The sequence below is a fragment of the Accipiter gentilis genome, chromosome 3 (assembly GCF_929443795.1).
Source record: "Accipiter gentilis chromosome 3, bAccGen1.1, whole genome shotgun sequence".
In the NCBI taxonomy this organism is placed as follows: domain Eukaryota; kingdom Metazoa; phylum Chordata; class Aves; order Accipitriformes; family Accipitridae; genus Astur; species Astur gentilis.
In genome coordinates, this window is record NC_064882.1 from 2588528 (window position 1) to 2605068 (window position 16541).

Below are 16541 nucleotides of genomic sequence, written 5' to 3' on the forward strand. Positions count from 1 at the left end.
ATTTTATACATAACATTCTTACTTTTAGAGAGTTCAAAAAAATCAGAAGGCACCCACAGGACTTGTGAAATCCATGCATGAAGCCCTTTCCTGGTCAAGCAAGTTAAGCATGATCATAATATGAAATATGTAAACAGAACTGTATGTATTATACATGCATTATACTAATTCAAAACTTACTATATACTTTTTTCCTGTTACAAAGGCAAGGTTGCTCTGTCCTACATTTTGTAAACTACTTGCCTTGAGAAGTTTCAGGATATGCCTCAAATCTGATGACATCTTTCAGGAGGTGCAGTCTCACAACATAAAGCCACATTTAAAAACCCAAAGACTTCCAAAGAGAAGAGACAGTTTCCAGAATCAAACTACCATTTGTAATTCAAGTAGAAGAAGAGAGCTTGGAATATGCTGACATTTTAATTTCATGGACAGAAGAGACTCATTTGATAGTGTGATTAGCTACAAGGACTGATCTGAATACAAGTGCTATTATGGTCAAGACAACAGTATAGAACAGAAGAGACTTATTTTCAAGAGGAGATTGAAGCTACTCCAGTGGTCAGACTATCTGTGTTATTGTCCATTTTAGACTTAAAAAGCTACAGTTAAACAAATGATCAAAACAGCTACTTGCTTAACGGAAGAGAAGCAAGTAGAAACAATTCCAACACTTGAGTATTGATCAAGTTAAAAACATTTAATTCCTCTTATGTTCTAGTTAGGTATACAATTTCTCATTTAATATTGAAGCAATTTCTTTCCTCGATGATAGACAGCAGAGTATTTTATCTCTGTCTATATTCAATTAGGTATATTAGTTTTATCCAAAAAGTAGTCCCATGTGCAATGATAAGAGTTCCTACATATTGAATTACAAATTTTCACACATACTGGGATCTTCAGACCCACCATTGATTTCCTTCTGACTACAATCCTAGGGTAGGACCTTGGAGCATTTCTCTGCACTCAGACCCTACTTCACACACTGCTCCTGCCCACACCCTTTCACAAGAAAGAAGCCCAAGCATGCAGGTGAGAAGAAACAGTATTAACCAGCCACATCCCCAAAGTGAGAGACTGGGGGAATGGGGAGTGAAAAGCATGTTAGCCAACACACCTGCCCCTCCAGGCTGGACTTTGCATATGGTCTGTAAAGTAAAGAAATAGATTTTAGGCCTCAGAGGAGGCTGCATCTTTAACAACCCCACGCTGAATTGATATTCACCTCTTTTTGTGGGTTTTTACTTCAACAGAAGTACATGAAATGGGGGAAAACAACGAAACTCTCAGCCTCAAACCATCTGCCCAAGACAGCCTGAATCTGGGCTTCTCTGGACCATGCAAACCATGGCCTAGACCCCAGGCCCTCCGCTTCAGCCAGTCCCCACAGCAGGCTTCTTTTGAGGTAAGAAACTACTTGTATGAGTGAATTCAAATAATTCATTATAACCTTTCCAAGCAGAAACAATATCTGCAACAGAGCAGGCAGGGCAGGCGGGGAGGTCAGGCTGAAAGTCTTAAGGCACACAAATGCAGTATTATAACTCTGCATTTTTACACTTTCTGCTCATTTCACCATTCATCTTTGAGACAGCAGCCAGCCAAATGGGCTTTCTCATTTTGTTATTCTGTTATTCTGAGCTTGTGGACCCAACTCTTCTTGAAGTAGTCACTCCTCAGCCATATCTCATACAAGCTTCATGTTAGAAAAAAATGGCTCACTTGATACATTTTATAACCAATCATGTATATTAAATAAGCTGATATCTGATAAATATGCCTTTCTTTCACAGTATAGAAATATATCTACACAATCTTGGCACCATATATATACTCTAAAGATTGAGACACACAGACCTAATAACACATTAGACAATATAAAGGAAAAATAAATTACCCAAACTTGTAGCAAAACATACACTGGAATATAAAATGCTTTGCAAATTTGTCAGTTACATTAAATTTTTCATACTATAACAACCTTTATAAGAACATTCATTCCAGCATTCCACTTCCAGCAAGTGCCATAATTCCCTAACCTTTGGTTTTTATTATACATATATATGTATAATATTTTAATATATATAAAATACACACTGAGAAACACCTGGCATCAAAACAAAATCCTTAAACTTCATGTTAATTAAACACTGAAGTCAACTTCACATAGTAATTTCTTTTTCATTCTGACTTGCTCAAGCTTTGGAGGAAAATTTCCTTTTGATTCAAAAAATCCCCAGTCAAATTCCAACATTATCAGAACCCTAAAACCCAATTATTCCCCCAGTTACACTATATTAGTGTTATTCCCCTGATAACACTGATACTCTTGATATCCAACTTGGGATTCTCAGCACTAAGCTACATAAGCCTCTGAAACTTAAGTTTTCAAAACTCACTTGTGGAGCATTTACAAATGCTCACATGGCTCTGTTTATGGAGAGACAGAGTGTCCTTCCCTAGGAGTCAATTCAGAACAAAACTTGTGTTTAAGCACTTCAAACCATTACCAGATGGAACTTGTCTCTTTGCTAGCAATTGAGAATTAACCAAATCTGGTCACCTTAGACTCAGTCTGACCAGCCTGAACCCCTCTTCTGGAGGGCTTAAAAATGAACTGGAAATGTTAAGTTACTGTCCTCTACAACCAAAAACAACATAACTGCTAAATCATTAATCTCCTCATAAACCAAAGCAACACAACTGTAGGTCTGAGCAGGCCATGTATCTTTTTTGTGAAACCTTTATGTCTATGAGTCTCATAATGGTTTACTGACTTGTCCCTGACTTCTCTTTAATTCCATTATCTGTGGAAAATATTTTCTTATAATTTAAAGGTAAAATGAGGTTTTGCATAATGAAGACTACTGAAGACATCTGGGAGGAAGTCATAAGGAGCTAGGGGAATAATTAAAGAGTCTCTTAATACAGGCATTTTTTTCCCCTGAAATAATACTTGCTGAATATACTGCCTTCTTCTGTGATGATAAAAATAAACAAAGCCCCTCTGCATAGTGTGGTAATATTGTGACTCCTATAAGAAGTAGCAGAACAGCTGCTACCCTCATTAAATTAAAGATAGTAGCAAAATGTAATGGAACTTAATTTGTACAGTGATGAGCTCTGAATAGATTGCTAATTGTCCTGCTAGATGTTGATTTTATGTTTCTCCTGTGATTCTTCATTCCTTCCTTAGTCTTGTGACAGACATGAAGCACAGGAGACAGGGAAACTGCCACCCTAGGATATGGTGAGACAAGCCTGACTAAATACAGGCTGGTTTATTTTATATTTTATAGAAAGCACTCTCTGAAGGAGGAGAAACATCTCCATTGTTTTCATGACCATACCACATTTACTCCTCTACAGTGCAAATTTGTTTTGCCTGCAGCAACCTGTATTATGCCTCAAAGTATTGCTTGCATGAACTGGGATATTTTTTGTTGCTACTGCATATTACAAGTTAGACAGGTAAGTGATTGATTTAGAAATTTAATATAAGGAGACTATGAGCATCTTGGTTTTGAAAGAGGTGAAAAAATAGCTGTGGAAAACGTGCATAATGATTGGCATGTAAACACGTCTTCCTAGAAGAGATGCATATTCTTCCAAAGGTAACAGGTATTATTAAAAACATATGCTGGGTTAAATGTGAAATTCTAAGCCAATTCCTATCAGTTTTATTGGGGTGGGGATTTTATCACCATGATGCCTGCCTCAAAAAATGCTCAAGCTACACACACCATGTATTTATCAACAAGCAGAAGACAGAGTAGGAGAGAGAAAAGATAAATAGTGACTATTTAGTAGTGTTTGTAGGAATAAACTTCCTTCCATCTGCAATGTGAAAATGGTAGAGTCATTGGGATTCAAAGAGTAGCAAAAGCACTCAACTGTTAGAAGTCCTCATGTAAAACTCACATCAATGTCATAAACCCTTTGCCACACTGACTTGCAGCCATCTCTAAGGAATACAATGACAATCACACTGAGCACATCTGTGCACAGAACAGATAATGGGAAAAGGATGAATGGCTTAGCCCTTTTGAAGTAGAAAAAATCTTCAGGCTTAAGTGGCACAGGTGCACCAGATCAAATGTTAATTGAATTTAGGTACTTCGGCCTTTTCAACAGACCTAGACATAGCAATGCAAGAACTGTGGTACTCAATTTTTAAGCATCTTGAAACTGCAACAAATCACACAAGCCCTGAGGCCTTTTTCTGTTTCTCCTTAATAACACAGGTGGTAATTACAAATATATAGGAAGGATCAACAAATCTCCTCACACTGACCAGACCATAGAAAAAGCAAAACAGACACCTTTACCCTAAACCCACCTAGCAGTGCAATTCAGACGTCTTGCTTTTGCATTGCAAAAAAAAGTGGCCTCCCCCACTTGAAATGCACAACTTATTGTGAATTATGCTTTGAAACAGTTCAAACAAAAAACCACATAAGTCTCTTAATTTGAAGTATGCCTGCCACACGCTCTAGCTACTCAACTGCTACAACAGTCCAACTTGCAGGGATCTTTCTTACCTACCAATTGGTACAAAATGCAAAAGTCTTCAGTTGAGGCTGCTGCAGTTCAGAAGGGAATAACAGCTTCTGTGAGCCTAAACCTAGAAGTACACACCACAGTCCTACTGATTAGGGCAGCAAGCTGGGTTCCAGTTCCTGCTTCAATGCATGCTTTTGTTTCACTGAACAAGGATCTATATAATCCTCCGTGCACAAACAGTAACAGACATCCAATCTGTGAACACCAAAGTATACTATCAAGAGAGGAACAGTTTCGAACTGAAAAAACTTCATCACAAAACATCTGCAACTTTGCAGTCAGGAACTTTCACTGAAAAAAGGAATGGGACTCTGTTCTCCAGTAGTCCAGCAAGTGGTCTAACTACTGCTTGCCAGGCAGCTTCCTGGAAAGAAGTGTGAGTTTTGAACTACAGCCAAAAAATGCTGCCACAATCTGGAGTTCGGCAGCCCTACAGGGTAAGGATCCTAACAAGTACCAAGGACAGAAATACAGCCATTAGTCATTTAGTCAGAAGTTTGTACACCAGGATCCCGTACTTCCAAGCAGGGGAACCCTCCCCACACATTGTAGAGGATACCTACATGTCCAATTTGGGATAGTGAATTCCAGAAGGCAGCAGGAAGTTTAAAACTATGTTGCTAATACTTTATTATGATGTTAAGAGTTGCGACAACTCAACCTTTTCATCAACTTGAATGAACAGAAGGGTTTGGGGTTGGGGTTTTGGTTGGGGTTTTTTTTGGGGGGTGGGGGGTCAGTATTTTAGAAATGCCCAACCATTACTAAGTAAGCAAGAACAAGCCTCATGATGTTGCTTTCCTCAAAGGACTCAGTAATATCAGAAATAATGCAACTTTATCAATAATCAAAGGTCTGCAGTTCAGAAAGTTTGGACTGCATATCTCCGAGTACCTGTAAGAAGTGAAGTAATGCATTCAGTGGAAGTGCAATGTTTGATAGAAATGGCAATGCTGAACAAGATAGGTATGAATGTACTTGTAAATATGTTGTATAACCCAGGAATCACAAATACAGTGTAACTTACCATCACTGGCTCCAAATCAGGAAGATTTGGGTTTAAACTAACAGTCAAAATACAAGAAGATATATGACTTCATCTGAAATCCGATAAAAACAGATTTTTCTAATCAAGTCATTGCATCAGTCTTCTATAAAGCATTAAGAGCCTTTCTCTCACTGTGAACAAGTCATTGTTTCGACAACCTTTTTAGGCATGCTGAGAAGCATTTTTTAAATAGCAAGGACATTTTAATTGTTGATGACATGAATCAACTATGTGAAAGAACAGCTGCATCTTCAGATGACATGAATAGAAGTGTGATCTGCGTGTAAAGTATAATAAAAGAACGTTTTATCCTCCATTTACTATTTTTGTGCAAGTTCTACCTCAGAAATTTAATTTTAACTGTTCACAAAAAAAGCTAGAAAAGAAGATAAGGTGGTAGGGAGGAAGCTTTTATGTGCATCTAAAGCATATGTTAATCTGTTTCAAAGATTACCTTAAAGAAATTATTTGTTTTCTGTTCACTGAACACACTGCTTCACTGAAGTCAGGGATGACAGATCTCAATGTTAAATAACTGCAATTTCTTGAGTCTAAAACCTGAGCCTTCTCATTATATGCTTTATAACTGGAAGCAAACACTGAAGTCCAAACAGCTATGAAATTCAGCCTTTGCAGCTTAGGCATATTCTAATTATTCTTGTAGGATTATTACTCATATCTTATATGAAAGACCTCAAATACAGGAGAAGGCCTCAAGAATTTAGACAGAAAATGAATTACAAAGCATACCTTGAACACAGGAACTGACATTCAGCCTCTGGCATGCTGTCATCAATAGTCACCAGTGCTTGATACTTCAGATACCACAACAAATGCAAAACTTCTTGAGTTAGCATATGCATTCCAACTAGTATTTTGTACTCTGTGTACTCTGTTGTTCTAGCTACTGCAGATACCATTCTCTCCTAGGCACAGTAGTGACATAAGGCCATCACTTCAGATCTCTGACAAGTTCTGAAGAAGCTTACAGGACGTTTTAAATTTATTCTTGCATGGACTACAGGACAATTTATAAAATAGCAAGAGAGCTTCAAACCTGAAAACTCAGCACTTCCAGTTCAGTCTAGTCTGGGAGTTGACAAATATCACATCTATGACCACAGCACAGCCAACAGTTATCCAGTGAACAAAAGCAACGTAAACCAATCCAGAGGGTTGAAAGAAATGTTACTCAAGCTATGTTAAATTTAAACTGCCAGACACAGTAAAGTTAATATCAGCATAAAAGGAGGAGGGAAAACTGTTCAGACAATTCCAAAACCTCATCAGAACAACAGCTTCTTAAGTGACTTTTCCTAAACCAACACATTGCTAGGAAAGTCAGCCCATAAGGCAGACAAATGCAATAGAGAAAAATTGAAAGACTTTGAGAGGGTCTTTGTCAGGAGATGCAGTTATGTCAAAGTTAAAGTTTCACAAAACAAACATTGGTTTTGTCAATAGGGTATTTCTGAGGGGCAAGGTCTGAAATATCTCCAGAGCAGATGGGGAAGAGTTTGCCAAATGAGTTCTAAACAATATTTCAACCAAGATGAGGGAGTTTATCCTCTCTTCTTTTGGAAATTTACAAAATACTCATACTTCACTCAAATCTCAAAATCTTTCAGAAACACTGGATTCTCCACATAGCACCAGGCATTAAGACATAATTTTAACAATTTTATTTATTGAAAGCTTACTGACAGTTCTGCAGGAACTTGTAAAACCAAGATTATACCTGGATAGAGAAAAGTCAATTGGCAATCAGGCAAATAAGAATTTCTCTGTGGAAGGCAGAGAGGCTAACATGGCTTATAAAATACATAAGATTACAGTTGGCCCATCTTTTAGGGACACTGAAAAATAGAGAAATAAAGCCAACAACTGACACAGCAATAGTGGAAAATCATTTTCTGTACTGTTGCGAAAGTCTTGTCTAAATTGCTTAAAATACAGTCAGTTTCTAAATCCATTAACCCTGACGCAAGCACCTTCATATCCATCATCAGTTCACAAGCGATTCTCAAACCTAGAAAAATATATTATTCCCACAGTCTGTATGCATACCACTTAGCAACCAAAAATCTTCATGAGTTATCAGATCAAACTTTCAAAGCAGCTTCTTCCAATGACAACTGGTTTTTAACTTGAAATTTATTTTCCAATGCAAAACTCGGCACCCTTTTCCATCTATGCACTCATATGGAAAATACAGACAGTCAAGAGATTTGAATTTGCATTTTCTGCAATTTCTTCTGGTGGGATGAAACACTATGGATACAAATTACAGCGAGAAAATGGGTAGATTAGACCTCAGCTCTCTGAATATTTAGCACCATAATGTTCTCTGCCTTTAAACTGTTATTTGCAGGTTGGGGAAAGAAGCTTCTCCCTTAAACTGTAAGAGGATTCCCTTAAGGAAGGGCAATTGGAACACTAAAAGAACTGCTTCTACCAAGGCTAGTCATATCAGTTCCTTAGAGCAGGGGTGGAAATCCTATCAGTTGGCTTATGCCCTTCCACAGCTTCATAAGGTATCCTTTGAAGCTGAAGAAAACCTTTTGAAATGACCAGTTATGCAAAAAGGTTTTTTGAAAACAGGTTATTATGGAATACTGCATTCTTCCAGGTATTCTGTAAATTGGGAAATAACCAAAGATGCATGGGGATCTGAGGAATATGCCAGTAAAGTTAAGACTTTTCCTACTTCTGCTTCAATACAATAGCTTTTGCTAAGTAAGCAGGCATGCTCAGCTAGACAGCTTCCCTCCGAACTGTCCAGCACTCCACAGCACAGTTTCAGGCTTTAAACTCTCTCATTAAGCCGATATAGACTTTAATACCCCATGGATTTCAAGGCCTTTCTGCTACTTTCTGCAAGATTTACTTTATATGCAGTCCCAGAATTACAGGGTATGCTCATCACTCCTGCTAGAGACAAAGAATAATTAGGAGAACCGGTCAGGCTTTCAGGTTGTCTCAGTGATATCCAAGCATATCTGTAAATGTCTACAATCATGCTGAAATATTATGTGACAAAATCTTTCCCTTTCATTTATCTACTAAGAGCAAGCAAACCTAAAACATATCAAGATCTGCAGTCATTTAATATTAAACTAAATAAGGAATAGAGAGTAATCAAACCAAGAAGCAGGATTGGGGGGGGGGGGGGGGTGTAAAATTTTCAGTTTCTTATCATACAAAACTAAGTCCAAAATCTTGATGTATTTTTACCCAAATTAAAGCCTTCACTTGACATGATTCTGCTAGATTACAGAGCAAGTTTAGTAGAAACAATGTTTTGAGTAGATAATTCAAAAAACCTTTAGAAAACTCCAGCAATATCTAAATAAACAAGTTTGAAAACAGAGTATATGATGTCTTCTCAAACAGATCAATGTATGGTAATATTTCTATTTTGAAACTGATGTTAATTTCCATTTTGATAGAGAAAAATATTTGAAAACATTTGACAGTGGAACTCATTTAAGAAACAAATCTAACATCTCATACATTATGTTCCTCTCACCTCCAGCACTCACATTTATTTCCACTCACTGTTGGCCACAACCCGGATGTCTAAAAGGAGATGTTTACAGCTCCTCATCTATGACTGTCTCACTCCGCCATTTGAACCTCACTCCGTCCACTCTTACAGGTTCACAGCCTTGTATATATAGTATTCTTCTTCTCCCCGCCCCCCCGCCCCCCCCCCGTGAAGTGAGGCTCAGCTACAGACTCTTCTCAAGAGTATTTCACCACCTCTAGATGCTTTCATGTCAAGAGAATCATGTCATAGAAATCAGAATCACCAAGGTGACTGACAGCTGTAAAAGGCTAGGGCATGCCATCTGATAGGAAATCCTATTTCAGAGAATCCCCAAACATGCATCTATCTTTCCAATCAACTACCAGTCTCATCCATGTGATAATCCCTCCTAAGAATTCCTGTGCACCACAAAAAAAAGGAACTTCTCTAAACTCATATGTGCCTTAGAATTTTGATTCATAATTCCTGGGATCCCTAGGACACTGTCACAAACACAGTTAATCATTTACAGGCAATATGGCAGCACAAGATCATCTACCTATAAGCATCGGCAACAGACTATTCCCTCTGACTTTGGCCCCCCGCTCCACGACACAGACATGGCATTAGCCAGAATTACCCTAAAAACACGGCCTCGTTGTATAAACAGTTACTTATACTCAGTGCTTCAGAGAAATGAAGACAATTCAGGCATATTCTACACATGAAGATAAACTGTTTTATTATGCCATCTATTGCATTTGCTTTGTGAATATGTTTGTTTTCTGTTTACTTCCATCATTCTACAGTTCCATCTTACTTGTACCCATCTTAGTTTTACTAATTAATCAGACATTTATATAACTTAATTCCTGAGGAATTAACTTTTGCAGTTTAATTGCTGACTGTTAGAAAAGCACTTTCTAAATCCATTTGAAAAGCAGTGATTTATATCATCAATGCAAACAGGGAGCAAAACAAAAGCAACTGCAGAGCTAAGAGCTTTTGGTGAATGCCAAAATGCCATTAAAATGCTGTTCATAGTCTATATGATACGGTCAATTTTATCATTCTTTGTGAATGCAATTGCTTCCTCGGAACATGCTGACGGAGAGGTACACGTCCACAGATTGTTGGTGCTTGCAGAACTCTTTATCATTTTTTAAATTTAGTGCTGTATGAAAAAACACAGAAAGCTAGTGTGCTTTACAAATCAAGATCATAAAAATTAACTTGGCTGAGGCTGTCTCTTTGAGGATTTTGAATCATGCCCCAGATAATCCAGAAGGAAAAAGGATGAGGTACTTGTCTGGGACACAAACACTGAAGTACAAAATACATTAAACAATGATAGCACAATCAAGACTCACTTGACACAGGAATAAAGCTCTTTCGCAAAGTGAGAGTGAGGAGTTCAACATCAGAAGAAACTAACTGTACTATTTAAAAACAAGATAAAACTACCCATCCCAGAACTTTCTTTTTATTACTTGATGATGAATTAATATAACCTTATTCAATCTGTATCCATCACCACTAAAGGAGCATTTCAAAGACCTACCAAACCTGTAGAACTCATGATTTTGCCTCCATCTGTCCTGTTATTCCAATAGATAATACATCATTCTGATTGTCCTATGAAAGTTACATTGTGCATTACAGCATTAGACACAACAGCAGCAAAACAGTTTGTCACTGCCTAAGGAAAAGTTCAGTTGGTCACATTTGGTACCAAGTAGCATGTAGACAACAATGTACCCTGGTTATAACCCAAACAGATTGGTTAAGGATATCCTCTGAAATGAGAGAAGAAATTTGCTTTAACTACCAAGCTGTTCCATATAATATGAAAAACACGATACAAAAGAAAGCAAAATGAGAAGGAAGATCAAGGAACCAACAACAGAGCTATAGGTACAAGAGGAAAACAGGATAGAGAGACAAGGGACTGAGGAATGAAGAGTCTGAAAGGGAAAGGAAGAAAAAAAAGGAGATGATACCCAAAGATTCTACAGCACTGCAGAACTCAGGCAGACATGAATATACTTCATGAAAAAGGATCACCTTGACCATCTGCAAGGATAGAAGCCCAAGAATCTAAGCAACAATGCATATTTTTCACTCTTGGAATTGCAGGGCTCAGCATTTGTTTGAATAAGGATTACAGAGTAGAGAAAGATGCCATAATTAAAACAGACCTTGCTTCAACTTGAATTAACAGATTTGCATTATCAGTACAACAGTGCACTTAGAAACTTCATTAGGAAAGGAACAGCCACATGTAGCAATTGTCCACAGAAGAGAAACCCAGTGCTTTGAACATGTTCTGACAGAGACGATGTTCTCAAATATAAGAGAGAAAAGGAGGACAAAACAAGAGATGGTCTGAGGGGAAAAAAAAAAATCAACAACAAAACAAAACAAAAAAAATTACACAGAGTATCCCTGAAGCACTCCTATAAACGTATGGCTCTCACGTTCTCAGTTCTCCCAATTCCTGCCTAGGTTTTTTTGGTTTGGGGTTGTTTTTTTTTTCTTTCAAGTGTGTTGAAGAACATTTAACCTTCATTAGAGATTAACTTGTTGTCAATGTTACAGAAACTTTTTACATCAAAGGACAGACTCCACAGCTTCTGAAGATTCCCATCTATTTTAGGTTTGAATCTCAAAGGCACTGGCCAACAGTGAGGTAAATAGGAGATGCAAAACACAGTAATACAATATGTCAAAACAAACATACTAGAAAAATAGTCACTAGTGAAGTTAAGCAGGAGATGGAGTTGGTCTATTTAGTAAGTCTCTACAAATATATTCTTTTCCAAAAATTTTCCAAGATTTTTAATGAGCCCTAGTTACATGTAATAATTGTGAAGTATATCAAGTGAAGACTGGATATTACGGGCTACATAAGACAGGAGAATTAGCACACTTCTGTATTGGGTTTGTGTGGCAAGGTTTTGGTAGGGGGGTGGGCTACAGCGGTGGCTTCTGTGAGAAGCTGCTAGAAGCTTCCCCTATGTCTGATACAGCCAATGTCAGCCAACTCCAAGGCCAAGCCCATCAGTGATGGTGGTAGTGCCTCCGGTATCAGATTTAAGGAGGCTGGGGCGGGGTGGGTGGTGGGGGGAACTGTGCAACAGTAATTGCAGGAGACAGGAGTGAGAACATGTGAGAGAAACAACGCTGCAGACACCCAGGTCAGTGAAGGAGGGGGAGGAGATGCTCCAGGTGCCAGAGCAGAGATTCCCATGCAGCCCGTGAGGAAGACCATGGTGAGGCAGGCTGTCCCCCTGCAGCCCATGGAGGTCCATGGTGGAGCAGATCTCCACCTGCAGCCCAGGTAGCACTCCACACCAGAGCAGATGGGTGCCCGAAGGAGGCTGTGACCCCGTGGGGAAGCCCGCACTGGAGCAGGTTTTCTGGCAGGACTTGTGACCCCACGTGGGACCCATGCTAGAGCAGTCTGTGCCTGAAGGCCTGCAGCCCGTGGGAAGGGACCCACGCTGGAGCAGTTCGTGAAGAACTGCAGCCCACGGGAAGGACCCACATTGGAGCAGTTCATGGAGGACTGTCTCCCATGGGAGGGACCCCACGCTGGAGCAGGGGAAGAGTGTGAGGAGTCCTCCCCTGAGGAGGAAGGAGCGGCAAAGACATGTGATGAACTGACCGCAACCCCCATTCCCCATCACCCTGCGCTGCTGGTGGGGAGGAGGTAGAGAATCTGGGAGTGAAGCTGTGCCCAGGAAGAAGGGAGGGGTGGGGGGGAAGGTTTTTTAAGATTTGGGTTTATTTCTCATTATCCAACTCTGGTTTGATTGGCAATAAATTAAATTAATTTTTCCCCAAGTAGAGTCTATTTTGCCCATGATGGTAACTGGTGAGTGATCTCTCCCTGCCCTTACCTCTGCCCACTAGCTTTTTGTTCTATTTTCCCTCCCCTGTCCAGCTGAGAAGAGGATTGATAGAGCAGCTTTGGTGAGCACCTGGAATCCAGCCAGGGTTGACCCACCACAGCTTCAAAGGCAATAGCTACATCAGGCAATCTCCCCAGATTCCCTGTATATTCAGAGTGACAGAAGCACCTTCAGGCTGCTTTAGGAATTCTGTATCATCTCTGGAGCCATGTAATGACTGCAGGCTGATAACCACTGTAAGACTGATCGATACAAGGATCTTGCTTATCCACACCCCACTCTGATAACACACATAGGCATCTGTTCTCAGAAGTGACATAATTTTCTTTTTACTAGAGATGTAATTTGAACATGAACTGAAGAAACTTAGCTCTTAAGAAAAGCAAAACCTAATGGAACAGAAGCATAATTCTATCACAACTGCTGAATGTAAGATTTGGCTTGCAGTAGGATACAGAGGGATAGTCTCTATTTTTTATGTTTACAGAAGCAAGGCCCAGAAATTAAAATTTAAGAGATAAATGTCCAAGTCAAGATAAACTTACTCTTATGACAAAAGGACAAATTCTAATCAAGAATTAACAACAAAAAGCTATCTTCAGCAGTTTGACAACGACTAGATGCAAAACCAGCAAATTATTCCATGATGAATACAACAGACAAACTTCAAAATACACAAAGAAACAGAACACATCTCTAGTACCAGTTGTCACCACACCCGAGAAACATCTTTTCTCCAGGCAATGACAAGAATGAAGCAACAGTTTCACTTTTCCATGATCTCATTGTGCCTTTAGGATCATTTCTTATTCCATGCCACTTTTGCATCAGACTAAAACACGTGACCTTTCTAGGAACAGAAAAACATACAAGGCCAGGGGAGAAAAACTCTTTTGCCTGCACTAAATGAAAATGGGTAATAAAGGCTGAGCCCAGGGAATAACATATGTTGCAAATAATAGCAAGTACCCACTTCCTGGGAGATTTACACAATAGAGTTCACATGTCAGCAACTGTTTGCCTATAATATAAATTCAAATTGACAAGACTGAGGTATTATGGAACAGCATTTATCTCGATTGTCAGGAGAAGTCATTTCATTCCTTATGATTCATTTAATTTATACGTTAGTGTATTAACTGGATATATTATTGATCTTTGCTCCATCCAATTTCAGTTGCTATAGCATGGACAAAGTGATATGAAAAATATCACTCCTGGCTTTTTTTTTTTTTAAATACAGGAGTGTCTGACATGTCTAAGGAAAACATTTCAGTGTATTGGACATCCTATCAAAAGAACACATTCTGGAGCAAGCAACTGATTTTGAGGAATAAGTTACTGTGAAAGTCAGTTTTTCTAGAGTTTGTACTAGAATATCTAGAAAACTCTGTTTTTCTAGATACCATGCTTTCCTCTCTCCTTGATTGGAAAAAGGCAAAGATGGAAGCAATCATGACAGCCCTGGTGCGGGGAGAAGGGGAGAAGGGGAGAAGGGGAGAAGGGGAGAAGGGGAGAAGGGGAGAAGGGGAGAAGGGGAGAAGGGGAGAAGGGGAGAAGGGGAGAAGGGGAGAAGGGGAGAAGGGGAGAAGGGGAGAAGGAAAAAACAAAGAAAAAAAGAAAAAAAAAGAAGAAAAAGGAAAAAAAGAAGAAAAAAAAAGAAAAGAAAAAAAGGCTGCTATGTATCTGGGTGAAACTACCTTTCAAGCACAGAGGGCTGCTTCAAACATATACAAGCCACAGCTGTCACTCTGCAGAACCGTAAGTCTTTCACTCTTAAGACAGTATCATTTGACAGCTGCTATGAATATTATGAATACCATGGATGTCCCATTACTTTCACCTGACAGTCTCTGAAGCATAATAAGGAGCCAAACATTAAAAAAAGCAGTAACAAAATGAGCACCAGCAGAAAGCACACTGACATAAGAATGTCCTCCTAACTCTGAAGTTGTCAACAAACATGAATAGCATACAGGTGAGCCTAGGCTGCCATTTAATTTTATTTGGATAGGCAGCAGGATTTTGAACTGTTTCAGAATCTTTCTTCACTGTTCCCCAAGCCCTCTCCCACTTTTGGGATGCATTAAGTTCTATAATCCTGGATAAAGACAATATAAACTGGTTTTACTACGCAGTTACCTCAAAAGAGGGGGAGAGAAGCAAGTGACAGCATTCTACTTGTTTTGCAGTAGCTCTGATTAGGGGCCAGCAAGATCAGGGTCCCACTGAAAAAGGCACTGCATAAAGGAATAATAAAAGAGTTACTTTCCCAAGAGCTTACAGCGAAGACAGACAAAAAGTCAGGAAATTACTCAAGTAATCTACAAGCCAAAGGACAATTAACATCACATCTCTTCCACCAATTCTCTCTAGACATAAAGCCAGCACTCTTCTAGCAGTTTTAGCTTCCTACAGGAAAAAGAGGTACCTCTGATCTTTACAGTAACTCTGTCAGTGGATGTTCACAACCTAGATTCAAACTGTTCTGCACTGCTGAGATCTTCCTGATCTTCGTGGCTGCTGCACACCTGTGATGGTTTGCTGCGTACAGGGTGTTCTGCAAACACAAAGGTACTGCCAAAGTCAGCACTTTTCCTGTGGAAGGCAGCCCTTGGCAGTAACAATTTGCTTCTGATGTTTAAAATGGCTGATCTCACACTTATCCATTTTCTGGTCTTCTATGATTTTCTCATGGGCAGCCATTGCAATTCGTCACGTTAAAATTTCCACCTTCACACTCTAACACTATTTTGGCAGCACCACTTTTTAATTCTGTTGTCTCCAACTAGTAATAAGCATTAGTGGCCCAAATTTAACCCATTAATTGAAATGCAGATAGCCAAGCTGTTCAAGTGGGAGTCTTAATTTCGAGTTTCAGAAAGTGCCTGCAGTGAAGCAATTACAGTCAAATAAAATATGCCAATATGATTTTATCTGAAATTTTTATTGAGTTTGAGTTCACTACCAGGAAACGAAGTGCGTATGCGCCATCTTATGGTCAACGAGAGTGGGTGCGAGCCCACAAACCAGGCTTTCCAAAGGGCAACCTTTATACGGCTTGGTCCACCACCACTGAGGTTTTAACCCTTCTAGTAGTTTTACTCCCAGCTAAGTGCTCCGTAGACGGTATCATATTTTTCATACGACTCACATTTAATAGATGTGAAATTATCACTTCAAATAGGGCACCCGGCAAATCTTACAGAATGAACATGCTTTAAAACTATAAAAATTATAGTATCCCAGGATACGTTGCAGCTTCTTAGGGTTATTTGCACTTTACATTAAAACAGATACAGTTGCAAAAACAGCATCTCAGTTGAATTTTGGTGTTTACTGTCTCAATTCTTTGCTCTCCTCTTGGTCCTCTTAAAAGGAAGGTTTTAGAGGTACTGTTTTGGTACTTCTGAAATCCTTAAGGGAGAAAGAAATAGTGCAGTAACATTATTTGCCTGATCTCCTTGTTGTCTTAAGTCAAATT